At 52.3% G+C, this 17,644-nt stretch overlaps 1 protein-coding gene across 1 annotated transcript in view; it reads right to left on the bottom strand.

Annotated features, from left to right (window-relative positions):
* Positions 1 to 11,162, bottom strand: part of BCL9 (BCL9 transcription coactivator) — a 59,789-nt gene extending 48,627 nt beyond the window's left edge. The window contains exon 1 of the mRNA XM_030471599.1: positions 10,883 to 11,162. The gene's annotated coding sequence lies outside the window, so the exon portion shown is untranslated. The remainder of the gene's footprint in view (positions 1 to 10,882) is intronic.
* Between the last annotated feature and the right edge of the window lie 6,482 nt (positions 11,163 to 17,644).

The raw sequence follows: 17,644 nt of genomic DNA, 5'->3' as shown, positions 1-17,644 counted from the left end.
CAGCACTTCAGCATGCACTGTGCAAACATCTACTGTCACCAGAGGCCTGCAAAGAGAAGCCGTCTCACATGGACCCCCCCAGGGGCATCTGCAGGGGATGGTGGAGGTTTGAGCCACTGAACTAAGACCCAGACCCAGGGAAAACATCCAGGGTCCCAGCAGCGAGATGGCAGGAGATCGGGGACACTGTCCCTGTCCCCTCCCATCCTGAACATCTGGGTTGGTCCAGCTGCATTTCCAGAAGGAAAGCAAAGAGGCTACTGCTTACTGCAGAGAGCTGCCAGGTTCGTATCTTCAACCCTCCCGAGAGCCCTGGCTCAGGCTCTCGTTGCATAAGGCAGGGACACATCCCTGAGTCTGAGGTTTAGAAACAAGACGTATTTATTTGTTATTATTTTCAGTTATCTGAGTGTGGTAAAGGTCAGAACACTTTTCTTTTGGGGTTGGTTCCTGCTCCCACTCATGCGATTCAAAACCAACTGAATGATTTTTTCCGTACTTCTCAGGCAGAAAAAAATCCAGTGGGAATGAAACCTGATACAAGGCATTTTCTAAAGAGGATCTGTGGGAAATGAGGATCCACCGCAATGAGAGGAAGGGGAGGCTTGTTGGCATTCCTGGGTACCTCCTCCCTACTCCCCTTTAGTCACAACAAAACATGAATAGAGATGGTGGGAGGCCACGGCTTTTCACCCAACTTTTAACCTAAGTTGATCTCAAGGACTGGACAGTATCACCCAAGCGATACTCCCAGAGCTGCGCTTTGGGTGACAAGACTCAAGGACATCGCTGCGCGCCCTGTGCCGGGTACACGGGCTGCTCCACCATCTCCAAGATTAATTTATGCAAAACACAGGAAGATGTGCTTTTCCTTTTGCAGTGAATGACTTCATTAACCTTTCAGGAGCTGAAGTAGAAGCAGTGGGAAAATCACTCTTCTGGGGGAAGGGGACTTCTGCTAACAGCACATACCTGAAAGAGACCAAAGACACCAGCAAATGATGGACCCTGATCTAGTTATACTCTGCCTTCCCCCTCTGCTCTCCCAGGCACCTTCCAGTCTCTGCCCTGCTCTTGCAATGGTCCTTCTCCCCTGGAGCTGCTGACAGCTCACAGCATGACCAGAGAGACAAGGAAGCCAGATGGGAGGGCGAACAAGGCAGAGGAACGAGGTTTTGGAAAGAGTCTGGAGAGAGACCTAGCCCAGAGGCAGAGCGGGAGGGAAGGAGCAGGTAAAACAGGTGAGGCAGGTATGGAGAGGGAGAGAAAGGGCTGTGGGAAAAATGGGAAAAGGTATATGGCACCTTGCAAGGAGCCACACAAGGGATACCATCCCAGCACGCTAAGGAAGGGTCGGTCAGTTGCAGAAACAGAAGGGAGAAATCAGGAACTGCCTGGTTAAGAGAGCTGAGGACTTTCATGAGCCCGGGCCTGAGTCACGACTGGCATGGGCAAACATGGTGCTACCCAGGAACAGAGCCAAACTGCACCGGAGGCCACAAAGTGGACACTGGATGAACTTCAGCACATGGCCACCTGCGTGACCTCCTTGTGCCCTGCTGTCAGGGACACCCGATGAACCCTCATTTGCCAGCTTCCCCATCAGCCTAGCTGCAGCCACCTCTCCCTGCCCTGGGGAAAGGACTTCTCCGTGTCCCCATTGTGGGAGGCAGAGTCCATGAAGGGATATCCAAACATGCCACCACCTTTCAACTGTCGCTGCTGGCCAGGATCCTCGCAGGCAAAATCCTGTCCCTGCAGGGAGGTGGTTAAATAGGCTGCATCCACTCTGGCTGACTTGGAGGAAATGCTGTCCCATGCCAGATAGTGGGATAACCTCTTTGTGGCTATCCTTCAGGCAGATAGGAAAGGGGTTCTCCCTCAGGCAGTGACCCTGCTGTTCCAGTCCTGTCCGAAGCACAACTCTCTTCCCTCGCTAAGCACCCAGAACAGAGCACAGCTGTCCTGAAGTGTCCTGATGTCCTGATGCCTCCGAGCAGCCAGGCAGAACACAATCCATGTTTTCAGGGCAGAGTGTCTACAGCCAGGGGGAAGTTGGAGGAACGGGAGTAGGACAATAGTCCAGGACCAGAGCAAAGCACAAGGCCATGTCCAGGGAGGTAAGGTGACATCAGGAGACAAAAACTCAGGACTATAGACTTTATCAGGCTCGCAGGCAGAAACAAAGTACTCAGACATTGAAGTGACAACCGTGCTGCAGCTCACAACAAGGGCCGGGGCAGCCTCATCCAGAGCCGGCGGGACATGAGCAGAGGGAGTCCCACCTTGCTTGGCCAGAGGGCAAGCTACAACCAGGGGGCTGCCCGGCCGACCCCATGCCCTGGCCAGCCCATGCGGCCCGGCTGCAGGGACACGCAGCCAGGGACAACAAAAAGGGGTCTGCGTCAGAGAGACACGTCAAGGAGGAATTTGGGGGATAAACTAGAGAGAGGCGATAGGAAGAGTGTGCGGCGCATGAATAGTGGGGGAGGGTAGGAGATACAGGGTGAGAGAAGAAAATGACATGAACAGAAGGAAGGGAGCTGCAAATAGAAGGGGATATGGAAACAGCAGAGAGAGACAGATTGCAAGAGCGGTGGAAGTAGAGGAGACCTAGAGGGACAGAATATAATAAGAATTCTTAAAATGAGAGGGAAAGGGAGAGAAAAGAGAGGAGAGAGGGGAGAAGAGAGGGATTTATGGTCTCCTGGAGAAGGAAAACAAAAACCCTGCATGTTTTTGTCCTCAGCTTTCAAAGGCTTTGTGGGAGCAGAGCGAAGATTTGTCATCTTCATTTTAAGAAGGGGGGAACTTAAGGTGCAGGGACTGAGAGAGCCAGTGAATGAGTGAGATGGCAGAAAGGAGCTTAGCTACCTGCTTAAGAGTCTTCTTTCAAAGATACAGGTGATGAATCCCAGACTGGTTTGGGCTGAAGGGACCTTAAAGCTCACCCAGTTCCAACCCCCTGCCACGGGCAGGGACACCTTCCACTAGAGCAGGTTGCTCCAAGCCCCTGTGTCCAACCTGGCCTTGAACACTGCCAGGGATGGGGCAGCCACAGCCTCTCTGGGCACCCTGTGCCAGCGCCTCAGCACCCTCACAGGGAAGAGCTTCTGCCTCAGAGCTCATCTCAATCTCCCCTCTGGTGGGTTAAAGCCATTCCCCTTGGCCTGTCAGTACATACCCTTGGCTCTCTCCAGATTTCTTGTAGGCCCTCTTTAGGCACTGGAGCTGCTCTAAGGTCTCCCCTTAGGGAGCCTTCTCTTCTCCAGGCCAAACAAGCCCAACTCTCTCAGCCTGGCTCCATAGCAGAGGAGCTCCAGCCCTCTGATCATCTTTGTGGCCTCCTCTGGACTCGCTCCAACAGGTCCACAGTCTTGACTTGCTTCTCCCGAGCACACCAAAGAGAGCCCACTAACCCAAGATGGCAGAAAGAAGACCTGCTAGAAGAACAGGAGGTAACCCAAAGCAACAGGAAAAAGAGCAGCACTTGCTCTTTTTCACCAGCACCAAAATCTCTGGAGATCTGGATTCAGACATATTCAGAGTAAACTAACCTAGAACACACCAAACGAGCACTATCTGAAGGCTTACATGGAGAATTACCTGCATGGCAAAGATGCTGCAGTGCGGGTTCAGGTGCTTGCCAAGGCTACCAGCCAACAGCAGCACCCAAGGCAGGGTGCAGGAGGCCGCGATGGGGGCTTTGCTCTTGCAACACCCACTAACATCTTTCATCTGCAGCTCCTCTTTTTGTGCCCAATATTTACCCAGTTTAATTTGTACCACCTTTACGTTTCATGGAAGACAGTGCTTTTTGTGCACACAAACAAACACCAAGCCCCAAACCCCACGTACACCCAAGCCAAAGATAGTTTGTAAGAGCCCTGAATAAACCAAATACCCAGTGCCTGCTTGCACTCCCGTACACACATGGGCAAACAGAGCTTCCCAGTTACTCACTGCACACAGGAACCCAAAAGATCCAGTGTTTTCCTAACCTCAAACAACACTACTTTATGGCCTGCTAGCTCTAGGATTCCCTCGTCAGTGAGTGACGAAGGTCTCTCTGCTATAAACTGATGCTAATGGCAGGTTGTGTACCTTGTTTGTTTATTGCTGAGAAGGAATGTTTGTCGTGGCTGTCAAGTTTATAAAAATATTTCCATGACTTCAGACAGCTTGGCATTCTTACATGCAGCTGAGAGACTGGGTGAATGTACAGATGAAAAATGGAAGCAACATTATTAAGGGACGAAAGAGACTATCTCCTACCGCCACCGAGATGGCTAAGAAAGGCCAGGGAGGTCAGAGACATTTCTGAATAAAATGCATTTTTCTTCCCCCAGGGTTTTCTGAAGGGCTGGCAATAATTAAGCATTACAACACCTTTCTGGAGTAGATAAGTCAGCTGAGGCCATCTGAGGTTAAAGGACTTGCCCGTGATCACACACAGCAAATCAGTGGCAGAGAGGAGAATTAAACCCAACAGGCTTAGCTTCCATAACCCAAGTCCTACACACCGGGCTGACATCCAGATGAAAGGATAGGAGCTGTGCCGACCTGACCACCAAGCACGGGTCCTCCAAGGCAGTTACAGCAACCAGGCTTATTGCTGAGCAGGCATCCACCCTCACTTAAAGATGGTAATTGTGAAAACAAGTGACAGAAGGCTGGGAAGCAGTGCCTAGTTACAAACCGTGGTGCCAAGTGGATTAAATATACATCGATAGATTCAATTACAAAGAGCAGCATGCAAAATGGAATTGACTGCAGTCAAGGACCCAGGATGGCAAGAAATAACCCCAAAATATAATCATGGTTTTCAGTAGGAAGGAATCTGCGCTTGCAGACCTCGTGGGGAAGGTGCAGCCTTCAGGCTGCAGGGGACTGTCCCAGGCTACCCGGGGCAGTGAGCGGACAGTGACACCCAAGCCCCAAGGGCTAGTGAGAAGCCTGCAGGACTCGGGTTTAGTGGGTTGAGAGATCCATATCACCTAATGCCGAGCAGCCCTTTGTTATCTCTGTCACCAGAGAAGCTGGAGAGTGAAGCGGTGGAGAAAGTGAGCTGTTCCCCCGTGTGTCCCCCGGGGTGAGACGCACCCACTGAGGGAGAAGAAGGAAACCTGTCCCACACTTTGGGTTCTGCGCTGCCCTGGGCTAGAATATCCAAAGACACCCTCCTTGGTGTCAATATTCAGCCCTGCATCCATCTGCACCCAAATGCACATTCTGGTTTCGGCATGCTGAATGTAGTGGATTTAGCTGAAGGAGAGGCCAGATCCTGACACTGCTGACCAACTCAATGGTTCAATACTTCTTCTCTGTAGCGGGAACAGAAGCTCACTCACCTCTCCTCCTTTGCCCATGCATTTCCCCAGAATTTCAGAGATTATGGTATTATCGCTGCAACCCCCCTCCGCCCAACTTCATCCACAACACATGTGCTACCCTGCTCACTAGTGAGGATTTGATTTTCTCTTTCTTGGAGCAAAAATAGGAAGGATAATCACTCAGTGCTCCGTACACACAGCTGCCACCTGAAAAATGCAGGTGAACGCAGTGAAATGGAAAGGCAAGGACAATCTCAGACCATTTTTTTTTTGTACCTGGAGAACTAGACCAGCAGTATTTTGCATGCGAGATTACAGGTCTGCGTGTAGTTGCGTTTTCACATTCCATTACTGCAATTGCACGCAGCCAGTTACGTGCCTTAGCAGCAGCTTACAAAAGCAATTGCTGCTCGACATACAAAATCCAGCCCCCAGATGCACACGCGCAAGACTGAAAAACTGGTCCTTATTTTTCAGCTCCAGAAAACAACATACATTTGCAAGACGCCTGTCCCCTGCACACACACCACACCAGTGTATTTCCTTGCACTTAGATTTGTGTGTTGATCCACACATTTACTCAAGCTTTGCGATACCCTAAAATGTATCCAGCATTCTGCAACAAGAAGCATCCCAAAAATGCAAAAAAGGCCCCAGTTTTTGCATTCAAAAATTCTTCTCCCGGCAAGCAACTGTAACCACCTCTCCAGCTAGAATGTACTGTCTGTTTAAGGCTCCAGAGAAATGCAGTGCTAACCCTTTAAGACAGTAAGAGATGAATACTTTTTTTCATTTAAACTATAGGGGAGTTTTACCTAGATAGACTGCAATTTCCTGAGCTCCAGTCTGGCAAAGAGCCCGGGGCTAAGACCACCCCCCCCTCTTCTTTTGGCAAAAATTACCATGGCGTCTTTAATAGTCAGAGGAGTTTTCAGGGGGTTGTTTTTACAAAGGATGTTGAGAAAAACCCAGTTGTAAGCAAGCCCGGGCACTGCAGAACTGCTTCCAAGAACTAAACTGATGCGCGTCGTCCTCAGCGTACTATCCCCAAATACCCTACCAAAGGATGGTTCAGTTCTGAGTCAGAAGGAAGCGGACTGAAGCACAAACAGCCATTCCTACAAACCGCTCTCCCCGCTACACACACACAAGTTTACAATCCAAGCAGCAACCAGGTTGAGGTTGGCTTGGGAAAGCTGATGAGATCACAGTCTGGGGAGATAGAGCCTCAGACAGCCTCAAGTTGTTGTTAATCGGCTGCTTGTTTTGCATGAGGACGCGGAGAGCAGTTGTTATACCAGGTTTACCATATGTTTGTAATATTGTTGTTATGGGAATACACGGACAGCCCGTGTCACTGGCAAGTTGTGCTGTTTTCTGCTGGAAGGACAAAACAGACTTCACCGTCCAGCAGAGCCCGAGTGTGCACATACTTGTAGCAGAATCTGTTGTAGCATGAGTCACGCTGGGTGCAAAGCCACAGGCTTTGTTCATGGGATAGCGCACAAGCTCGCTGTGATGTTTGCACAGGAGCACTTCACAACCCTACACCAGCAACACGGTGTGCGGCTCCTTCCCTGGGAGCTGGGCAAGTGCTGCCCCCATTTTACACATTGCAGCAGGAGGATCCATCCGAGCTTCAAAGAAATTTGCCTAAGGCTGCCCATCAGGATCTTGAGTTCTGCAAGACCTCCATGCTTGAGACCTCCATGTTCAAGACCACTAATTCCTCAAAACGGACAAGCGAAGGGGAAAGCAGGGGTGACGTTAACTCAAACAGTTAGGTACATAACTCTGCCCCACATAGCAAAAATATTCGCTTCCTCATGTGTCCCAAAATGGTGTTTAGGTCTGTCAGTTTGCTCATAGGATACAGGAATAATGTGTTTGTGTGTGTGAGACTGTTACCCAAACTACAGCGCCCTTAGGTGTAGGGTAGGGAGCACCAGTGGTGCTCCCATCTCCAGCGGGTAGGAGCTCTGCCATGCAGGAGCAACACTGAGTAACCACTGAAGAGAAATCCTCTCGTGTGACGGGCCCAACGTCACAAAATCCAGGCTGAAGGAGTAGAATACATTTTGTTTACTGCCAGCCTCACCAAGCCCTGAGCCACCACTGAAGATCTCGGAGGCAGGAGCAGCTCTGACCGGAGCAACATGCAACCAGCTCAAAGGAGAACCCATTTACTCACTTAGGCTCCTTCCACACATCAGCAAACAGCATAAGAAATGGCCAAGTCCCCTCCCCGCCTCCTCCCCCCCCCAGCCCTGACACGTTGCCATTTTCTGTCCCTGTCTCCATGCAGCCAGTCACATCCCATGCCGTAGTTGAGGAGCAGCGTGCAGGGTTTAATTGTGCGCACGTTCTCCGGGGAAGGGCAGCATGAGATGCAACCACTGTCCACAAAGGAGCAGAGGCAGGAGGCCAAGGCTGGTTATTGGCCTTGAGTCATACTCGCTGATCAGCGCATCAAGGATTTTAAAGCGCAGAGCTGATCAGATCAGCAGCTTGTCCTAGAAGGAGAAAAGTGACATAAAATATGCACAAGGCTTCCTTCTGTCCTGACAGCAGGTTGAGTTTTCAGATGATGTGGAAACAGCAGCCTGCTCGCCTCCCCCCAACATGGTTTCCTCTCGCGCCTTTGCTGCAGCGCTGCCGTCTTGTTCCCGACTCCGGAGGCTCTGCTACCCCCCCAGCCTCCACGCCGAGGCCCAGGCTCTGGCCAGGGGGCTCCACGCCACTGTTTGTATGCCCGCTCAGCCCTTGGCCTTTCTTCTCAGCATGCCAAGCAGGGGCTCATTAGCGTTCCCTGTTGTTAAGCTTTTGTGGCTCTAGCCCATCCAGCGCCAAGCTGGAACTGAAAGGGCATCATCAAATCCCCATTCAGGGGGGGTGCGAAACTTCCCCAAGCCGCGAGCCCAAGTGGAATTCAAACAGGTGATCCCGGAGAGGAAAGGTGGAGCGTGCACGCCTGTGATCTGCATGTGTTCTGTCTGCAACGAGCAGGCACTGCTTCAGCTCCTTCCCGAAGAGAGCAACTGTCGAGTATGTCTGACCCGAGATCAGTCCTCTCCCTGCATGTGTATGTGCACAACATTTTTATGGCGTCGCTTTCTCGTGCATGTGATGCCTGTGGTATGTGCCTGCTCCATCACGGGAGTGCTGCTGTGAACAGAAAAGCTAAAACATGGCACATACTGGTTTTCAGTCTTAGTCGCCTCACATCGCAATTGGGGCTGTTGCAAAGTTGGCTGTCAAATACTACTGATGATAGAATAAGCTATTATGTAAACTGAGGAAAACACAAGAACTGGGCCGTGTCTGTGTAGGAGCCACGCTTGCAACGTGTGCGTGTTGCCCCTCAGGAGGAAGAACGTGCTGCACAAGGTGTGTTTGCACTAACTTGCTGCTTCTGTGCACACAGAGGGGTGTGCGGGAGCATTCATGACCAAGCTTTACTTCATCCCTACACCTATTTTCACAAGGGACGGGCATTTTGTCTTTGCCATTGCCGAATTCCAATGTAATTAACAGATATTTACAAACACATTTGAACAGAAGGTCCCCCTACCAGAGAAACCACCTATGGAAATGGCCAGCCGCATGCTCTCTCCCCATCCCCTCAGCTGCAATCCTTGCCCAAGTTGCTGCTACCCTTTGAGCTGGCTACAGAGATGTCCTCCCCCTGCCAACTGCCCCAAACTCTACCACATCAGAAAACTCAACCTCCGTTTTCATCCATGCCACAAAGTCCTGCTGCATCACATTCAGCTTTGCTACATTCCATCCTTGCTCGTGTCCTGATCCAGTTCAAAATTCCCCTTCCTTTTAAAGCCCTCTAAGGAGACGGTCCAAGGTTCTCCTTGGACATCCTTCCTCCCCGCTCCCCCATCTGTCTACATCCTCCCTCCACAGGTTTTCCACCCAATACTGGTGCTGGAGCTGTATCCTCCTCCTCCTCCCCAGGCCAACTGCCTGGAACAGACATTTTCTCCCCCTACCTCACTGCTTGACAAGTCTCCTTTCAAACACGATCCGATACTTCTCCCCCCTCCTGTGATGACAAACCCCAGAGTCTTTCTCCCTGCTTCTCACATCCCTCCATCACTGGACTCCCTGACTGTAAAGCATGCAGGATAAAGGTATCATGGAAAACATTACAGCAAATCATGGGGGTTTGCTTTGATTCCTTCCCTGCTTATTTATTTATTTCCTGAAGGGAGGTAACAAGTCAGAGAGAAGCTGGCTGAGATTTCTGCCGTACGTTTTTTTTTTGCAGCAGCAAGATCCTCCATCTTCCTTGCTGAATTGAATAGGGTCTCAGGACAATTTAGACTCCCTCCCCCATCTCCCATTCCTGCTCGTATTCTTCAACACATGATGCTCTCCTCCCAGCCTCGACTGGGAAAGCACATATCCTCACTCTCTCCCCCTCTTTCGGCTCCTGCCTCGCATAGGTTGTGTCAGGACATTAGGATGATGAACATTTGTGCAGCTCAGATCCTTGTAGCTTATTTTTTAACAAAACAACTAGAATCAATGAAACCTGAATGATGGCACACGCCAAACTTAAAAGACCTCGCGAGGATGCACTGAGCGTAGTGGGAGACTTTCTGCTTCTCACGCCAAAAGGGAAAAATAACCCTCCAAATTCTAACCAAACCCAGTGCCGATGCTGTAATGAGGCCGGGCAGGATGATCGAGGTTTCTCTTCCCCTCTGCCTTTTTTTGCTTTCTTTTTTAATTCCTCTCTTGCACATTATCACCTCACCAACAGTCGGTTAACAGCCACAAAACCTCCGGCAGGCAAAGCAAGCAAGCAGGCTTCCCATTGCTGCTCTCACGCCGAGCTAGATATTTACTCGCTGATAAACGGCAATGGTAAATACATCTCATTTAATCTCCCAGCATCCAGAAAGGGGGGAAAAACACCATCTCCCATCCCCGCGGCACACTTCCCGGCCCTGCCCGGGCTCCGGGGGATGCAGGAGCGACAAAAGACCCCGGCTCCGCACCCGGGGCTTCACCCCGGCGCCGGGCAGGGTGCGGGCGGCCGCCGCCGGCTCTCCCCCCGCTCCGCCGCCCCCCGAAGCCGCCGGGACAGAAGCCAACAGGTGGAAGGCGCTTTCCGGCCGGCCCCGGCTCTCTCCCCCCGCGTTAGACCCGGGACCCCCCCACCCCGGCCACCGCGCTCCCTCCCTGCGCGCCGCGGGCGGGCGGGGGGAAACTGAGGCAGGGCGCCCGCGGGGACGGCGAAACTTTCCGCCCCCCGCCGGGTCGAGCCGGGCCGGGGGAGCCGGGCAGCGGGCCGGGGCTGACTGCGGCACTCGCAGCCCGCATGCACACACACACACACACACACACACAGCCCCCCCCGCTGCTGGCAGCCGGGCCGCGCCGAGCCGAGCTGAGCTGAGGGAGCCGGGCGGCGGGGAGGCGGCCCCGGGGGCGGCGGCGCCAGCCATCGGCCCCCCGCCGGCAGCGCGGCGCGCAGGCTGCCCAGCGGCGGCGGGGCCGAGCCGGGTCGGGGCGGCGGGGCCGGCGCTTACCTGCCTCAGGCGGCGAAGGCGCGGGGCGGCATGTCGGGGGGCGGCGGCGGCGGCGGGGAGCGGGACCCAGCCGGCGGCGCGGCCTGCGCTCGCCGGGCGCTAGGGCAGCATCAAGGCAACTTAGGGGGAACCCTTGCGGGGCCTATTGTCTGCGCGGGGCGGCGGGGCGGCGGGGCGGCCTCCCCCCGCGGGCGCCGCGGCGCTTGGTACGGCCCAGGCATTCATGCCAAGCGGCTTTCACACATGGAGGCTTGTCTCCAGCGGCTGCTGACAAGCCACAAACAAGACGTCCCCCTCCCTCCTCCTCCTGCCTCCTCCCTCCTCCTCCTCCTCCTCCTCCATGCGAACTCCAACTCCGCTGACAGGCGGGCGGGCCGGGCCTCGCCGCCGCCTCCCCTCGCACCGCGCTCGCCGGGCAGGGAGGAGGCCGCCGCCTCACCGGCGAAGTGGCGGGCGCCAGCAGGGTGAGGTTACCGGAGCCCCTCGGCCCGCCATGCCGCGCTCCGGCCCCAGAGCTGGCGGTAAACCCGCCAAGTGAACGCTGCCGGTGCCCCGCATCCCTCCCGCGCAAGCACCGCCACTGTGTGTTCTGGCACGCCGGCTCCTCGGGGGTCGTGATCAGCGGAGGAGCCGGGGGAGAACTTAAGCGGGTTCCCCCAAGGTCGTGTAAATATCCACGCACAAGGAATGGTGGAGAGCCGGGCCTGGGGTCAGCCCCATGCTGCAGCCGCCAGCCCACCTCATGGCAGCACGGCAGGAGGAGGGCAAGGGTTGGGGTCACAAAAACAAGCACTTGTGGGCTCGCTCCCAAAATCCTCTGTAGCCCATGGCTCTGCGAGCAGCGGGGGTGAGGGAGCCGAGTTCTTCAGGGGGGAAGTTCGGGTGTCTCCAGGCATGGGTGGCTCTGACAACCCTGCACATCCAAAAAGGGTCTCGCCCAACAGCGGCGCCACGTTGGGTCCGTGTTGACAGAGATTTGGGCAGAGTTTTCCAGTGACTTCAGCTGAGAGGGTTCTTGGACATTCAGGTTTGTACACCCTCCATCCAGCAAAAGCTAAACCCAAACATAGCTGGCGTGAATCATTAAGCTCCGCGCTGCCTCACGTATGGGTTCGGCAGGGTTCGGTCAGGCCAGAAAGCAAACCACACGGCCAATTGTCATACGTTTCATAACGAAACCACAGAATTCAATCTCAAAAAACACATCCCTGTCCAGGGACAACAAAAGCTTTTTTCTGTGAGTCTCAGCGGAAAAGGTCTGCGGAGCCCAGAAGAGTGTTGCACAAGCATCAGCTGGTTTCATTTAATAAAAGTAATTATAATAATCATAATAATCACCAGTTGGATAGCTGGGGCTTTTTTTTTCTTGTTCAATCTCAAAGACGTTTTACTAACCCAGGCAAGTATTTTTATCTAAACTTAACAAGTGGTCAAACAGATTCGGGCAGATGAAGTGACCTGCCCAAGGTGATGTTCTGAAGCTGTAGCAGAAGGAGAATGCACATTTTTGAACTCAAGTGCTCAACAGAGAAGCCACTTCCCAAAAACAGAGCTCCTGCAATCCCCCCCAGACTCCAAAGTTCTATACGAGTCAGGGTTTCACTGTGAGAAGTTTTAACCAGGTCTAGTTTGCACTCAGGTACTAGGACAGATGCAAATGAGGTGCTTCCAAGGAAAGAGAAATAGAGGTCAAGTGAGGAAGGAAGGCTGCAACGAAGAATGCCTGGGGAGAAAGGAGAAGAGCGAGCCCAGGAGGGAAGGTTGGAAAATCAGAGACACTCTTTCAAATTTCCCAGCTGGAAGAGTAGGGTAGCGCCAAGAGATCTAGGTGAAAGGACTGAAGGCAACATGGGGAATGTAAAAAGGTGGGAGAACATACAGTCTAGAATGTGACAGGCAGGAAAACCAAACCAAGGCATTTGTGGTCAGGCACTTGGGAGCTGGTAGAGCGCGCTTTTGCGAAAGCCCTGGCCAAAGGCGTCAGTCAGCCCCCCAGAGCAGGCTGCCCAGGCACTCTCCTCAACAGGACTCTCACCTTAGAATCATAGAATCATCGCATCAACTAGGGTGGGAAAGACCTTTAAGATCATCAAGTCCAACCATTACCCCAGCACTGCCAAGGCCACCCCTAACCCATGGCACTGAGGGCCTCATCTGCATGGGGTTTGTACACTTCCAGGGACGGTGATTCCACCATTGCCCTGGGCAGCCTGTTCCAGTGCCTGACTGCCCTCTCTGTGAAGCAATTTTTCCTAATATCCAGTTTAAACCTCCCCTGGCGCAGCTTGAGGCTGTTTCCTCTTGTCCTATCACTCGTTACTTGTGAGCAGAGCCTAGCCACCTCCTCTCTCCATGCTCCTTTCAGGTAGTTGTAGAGAGCGATAAGGTCCCCCCTAAGCCTTGGCCTAAGCTGGCGCTGCAGGTCCTCAGAAGAGGATGGCCACCACACTCAACCTGTTGAAAGCAAGGCCAGATTGTGTGCAGAGTGATCACCTCATCCAGCTTCCTCTCCTGCAGGCTCCAGAAGGGACACGGGGCAGCAGCCATGCCTACCGGTGAGCAGGGTCTGCAGCAAGGCTCTGACACGTCTCCTGAGCCTAACATCCAGCTCAAGATTGCTGTGTCTTTTAAGGCAGATCAAAAGCCCCTCTGTATTGTCACAGGTGAAGCCTGATCATTTCAAGTATGCACATTCTGCTAATGGGAAAAAACAACCAGGGCTAAACTTACGTTCTCTGGGAATGGCTGTGCCCAATGGATAGCCTTTCTCCACTGCCTTAAGTCTCACTCTTTCAGCTCATTTTTGAACCTTGATGAAGATGACTTGGTCTTCTTTTCCAGCCCCTGGACTTCCTAATGCCTAATCACCTCTGGGTGAGGCCATATCTTCTGCAACTGATGAGAGTTGCTGCTTCTGGCAAGGTGGATTTTCCCTCTTCCTTCATTTCCATAACGTTTCTCTTCTGTTTACTTTCCCATTGGTCTCCTCATGGCCCCAGTTCAGGACAGCATGTAAGCACATGTATAATCTCATTGATCTCATGACAGTCCATGTACGAAGGAAAACATGGGTACCTTTGCCCAGTGCCATTTGTGAATGTTATGTTAAAGATATGTGAGGTAAAAGTCAGAAGTGGTCGCGCAAGAGTGGACTGAAGAGTGGGCTTCCCCCTGCACACCGCTGAAACCCCACATAGCCAGGCTGGTGATTCCTGCAGATCCTTCCTCTCCAGTGTGTGTGTGCCCAGGGAAGCCATAACCCGTTTAAGAAACTCATAATGCCTTTGGCAGAAGAGGTGAGCATGCCCTCCCTCTCCAAAACAGCCGGCAGCTCTGGAGCTGGAGCACATCCATGAGAGACGCAGACAGGAAAGCCCTGCGGCAGAGGAGGCAGCAGTGGGCTGGGTCTTCCCTAATCCTCCATGGGTGCTTTAACCCCTTTGGACACTGCACCTTAAAAAGAGGCAACATCCTCTCTGGGGGCTTGCACAGAGCCCATCCTGGAGCTACGCTCCTTTAGGCAAAGAGGCATTTTGTGTCCATCTCCTCCTGCTGCTGCTGCTGTTGTGCTCAGTCTTGTCAAGCAGGAGGCTTTCCCAGGTAGGTGCAGAGCAGAGCTGCTGAAGCTCTGGGGCTTTGCTGTCAAATCTGGTGGGCCTGAGGGGTCTAGGCATCTCCAGCACCAGGCATGAGACTGAACAAGGGTTTGCAGGATCATAATTTGCTCTCAGATATCTAAAATTCACCTGTGTCCTCCTTTTTCTTGGCTCAACATCTGTCAAGTAGGAATTACAATGCCCGTTTCTTGCACTTCTATTCATTTAGATGATGTGGTGAGGGGTTTGGGGAATGGGGAGCAGGGAAATAGTACCTTTTCACACATAGTCATATCACTTGTATGATATGACCCCAACCTCAGTTATATTGTTTAGGTGGCTGCTGTAAAACAAGTAGCATGTAACAGGATAGTCTAGCCTCCATACATATGAATATGCCTAAGTTTCCTTGTCTACTGCACTGAAGCGTTCAGCTATTCCCTCCTCTACAAATATGTGAAGAATGTGCAAGAAAAAAACCAACCCTATGTTTGTCCTGTTTCCCAAGCAGAAATACATGCACCTGCATCATGTAGATGTTCTCTGTGTGCAGGGTAGACCAGACGCCTTTAGAGCGCGCTGGGCATACTGTACATATGCAGATCATCTGCACAGCATATGCACAGCATGTCTGACAAATTTGGGATTCATTACACACAGTGCGTGCATGCTACACAGTTTACCTCCCCTGTGTGCGGTTGACCTATCCTCAATTGCTGGATGTTCAGCAGCCCGGCTATCTGAAAGGCCCGATGGGCATGTGGAAATTCTGGATAAATGCATGCAGTATTAAGATTTCATCCCAACAAAATTCCCAGATGGAGAGAGACGAGATGTCCAGGGAAATAGGCACACATGGAAGCTCATGATGCTGAAAAAGAAAGGGTGGTTCATGTGTACCTGTGCAGCAACCATCCATTTCTCTTCTGATCTATGCTGCTCTGCCTTACCTAGTGCTTATTCTTCTCAGCCGAGTGCCCAGGCTCTGAATGCTGCGAGTTTTGTGTCTCCTCTGCTACTCTGACCTTGCGTGGCTCCCTGTGGTTGCCCACGCACACGCATCCCATCTCATAATGTGTGGGCTGGTGGTGATTGCTGCCTGTCCTTCTGTCCCCAGGAGTAGATGTTCTGAAATGCACTTCTGGGTCACGTTTTCCAGCACCGTGGAAAGTCTTCTGCTCAGCCCCGTTAGTTTTTCCCATTGTCAATACAGCCCATCTAATTCCCATTGCTATAGACGCTTCATTCTCGGTCAGACCTCAGACAAAATATTCTTAAGAAAATCTCTAGAATCCCATTATTGCCAATTTTCAAGCCATCTGTTACTTTTCTTGAAGTCCTTGATCTTGAATTCATGGGCTTATGCAAGAATCTCAGCCTTCATTAAAAAAGGAAAAGTAACTTTTCTAGCTCATGAAAGGCTCTGACCCTGCAATAGCAGTAAAGGACCCTGAAGTGACTGTACACATATTTTCAGGCCAGATTTCTGAGTTCCTGCCCTGATTTGCAGGTCCTGCCTCTCAGCATTGCTTTCTGGGGGTGACAGGGCACTGCTTGGCTAGCTTTGGACCTTTCTGCTGGAGGCAGAGGATGCACCGTGGAGTGCAGCGAGAGGAGGAGAAGGACGGCTCCGGAGCAGGGCACTGGCGAGGTGTCCCGAAGTGTCCTCAGCCGGAGCGGGGACTGTTGCTGCAGTCGAATTGTTTCATGGTGGTGTCATGCGATGAGATGGTGCCGGTTGTGGTTGTAACCAGCAGGCGGAGCTGAGCTGAATAAACAAGAGCGAGCTATTCATAGCCATGAAGAGGGCAGAGCGCTCCTCTCCTAGCAACACAACCAGAAGAAGAGCAGAAGAGCTCTGCCCAACTGGTGAAGAAACGTGTGTGCAAAATGTTGATGTTCCTCCCTTCCTGAGCAGGTCCCGCTCCACTGCTGTGTAATGCTGGAGACCTCCCACCTTCCCCGTTCCCTTGCTCCAGAACCTCTGTTTGATTCCAGTGATGCGCTCATGCAGGTGGTGGCAGGTCTGTGTTCTGGGGTTTGATCAGTGAAAGCATCCCTTTTCTGGTTTAAAACAGATGAGAGGTGAAAGGTGGGGTGCAGACCTGCACCATGGGCTCCATGTGGCAGCCCGGAGCTCCTCGTGAGGGTAGGAGGAGCAGGGACACTGCTGCGTGTCCCGGGGTGGGTGCTGGACCATCCTTGGTCCAGAGTACCCACAAGCAGCTGAAGAGCTGCTCCATTATGTCACTTCTCTGTTCAGTTCTCCTTATCAGAAGGTCAGTTACATCACCTGCCCATAGGGCCTGTTTCTTTTGTTTTTGGAGGGGGGGGAAGGAAATCCTAGGGCATAGCTCTAGAAGCTTTGGGTGCAGGTATCTGATAAGCCCATGGCAGGGGAATAATAGCAGGTAAATGTGCTGGGAGGTTTTGCAAAGGAAGCTAGCACACCCAGCCGTTGGAAAAATTAGGCATGTAGTAGCAAGGTACTGACAAGTGTTCTACACACCTGTAACACCGCCAGTAAATCAAGCTAAAGCATTTGTCAGCTTGTCATTAGGAGAGTAATGAGGTAAGTCCAACAGAATCTGGGGCAAGCAAAGAGGCCAAGCATCCCTCTGCAGCAGAAATTGCCAGAGACAAAGAAGAGCCAGAGTTTAAAAGAAAACACATAGACTCCAAGCAGAGGAAACCCAGTCCCTAATGAAGAGCGTCCCTTGCTCTGACCTCTGCATGGTGCAGACGTACAGTCGAAGCTCTGGGAAGGACTAAATCTGCCTTTGCACTGCTACTGCCATGTAACCACAGACAGACGACTCAGCGCTCAGGACCACGCGCTTCTGATTTCACCAGTCCATGTGCGTAACAAATGTCCCCAAATCAGCACACAGGTACTTTGATCTCTGGCCCACCCCGATGAGCAGATTGTTCACAGACATTGTAGTTTTCCAGCAAGTTTTCAATGTGTGAATTTAATAAATCATTGGGAGCAAGAAAGGAGGGGGGATAATCATCACAGGCACAATTACAACATCTATCTGAGAGCTGCATACTTGGCTTCCAGATCTCTTGCAAAACATGCCACCACTTGAACTCCAGGAGTAATTATCTTTTATGGAGTCTGGCGAGGAGAGAGGGCCTCAGCTCCTGGTTTGCCATTTGGTTA

This window comes from Strigops habroptila, chromosome 2 (assembly GCF_004027225.2).
Source record: "Strigops habroptila isolate Jane chromosome 2, bStrHab1.2.pri, whole genome shotgun sequence".
Classification (NCBI taxonomy): domain Eukaryota; kingdom Metazoa; phylum Chordata; class Aves; order Psittaciformes; family Psittacidae; genus Strigops; species Strigops habroptila.
The sequence above is the reverse complement of the archived record's forward strand: the minus strand, read 5'-3'. Positions and strand labels throughout refer to the sequence as shown.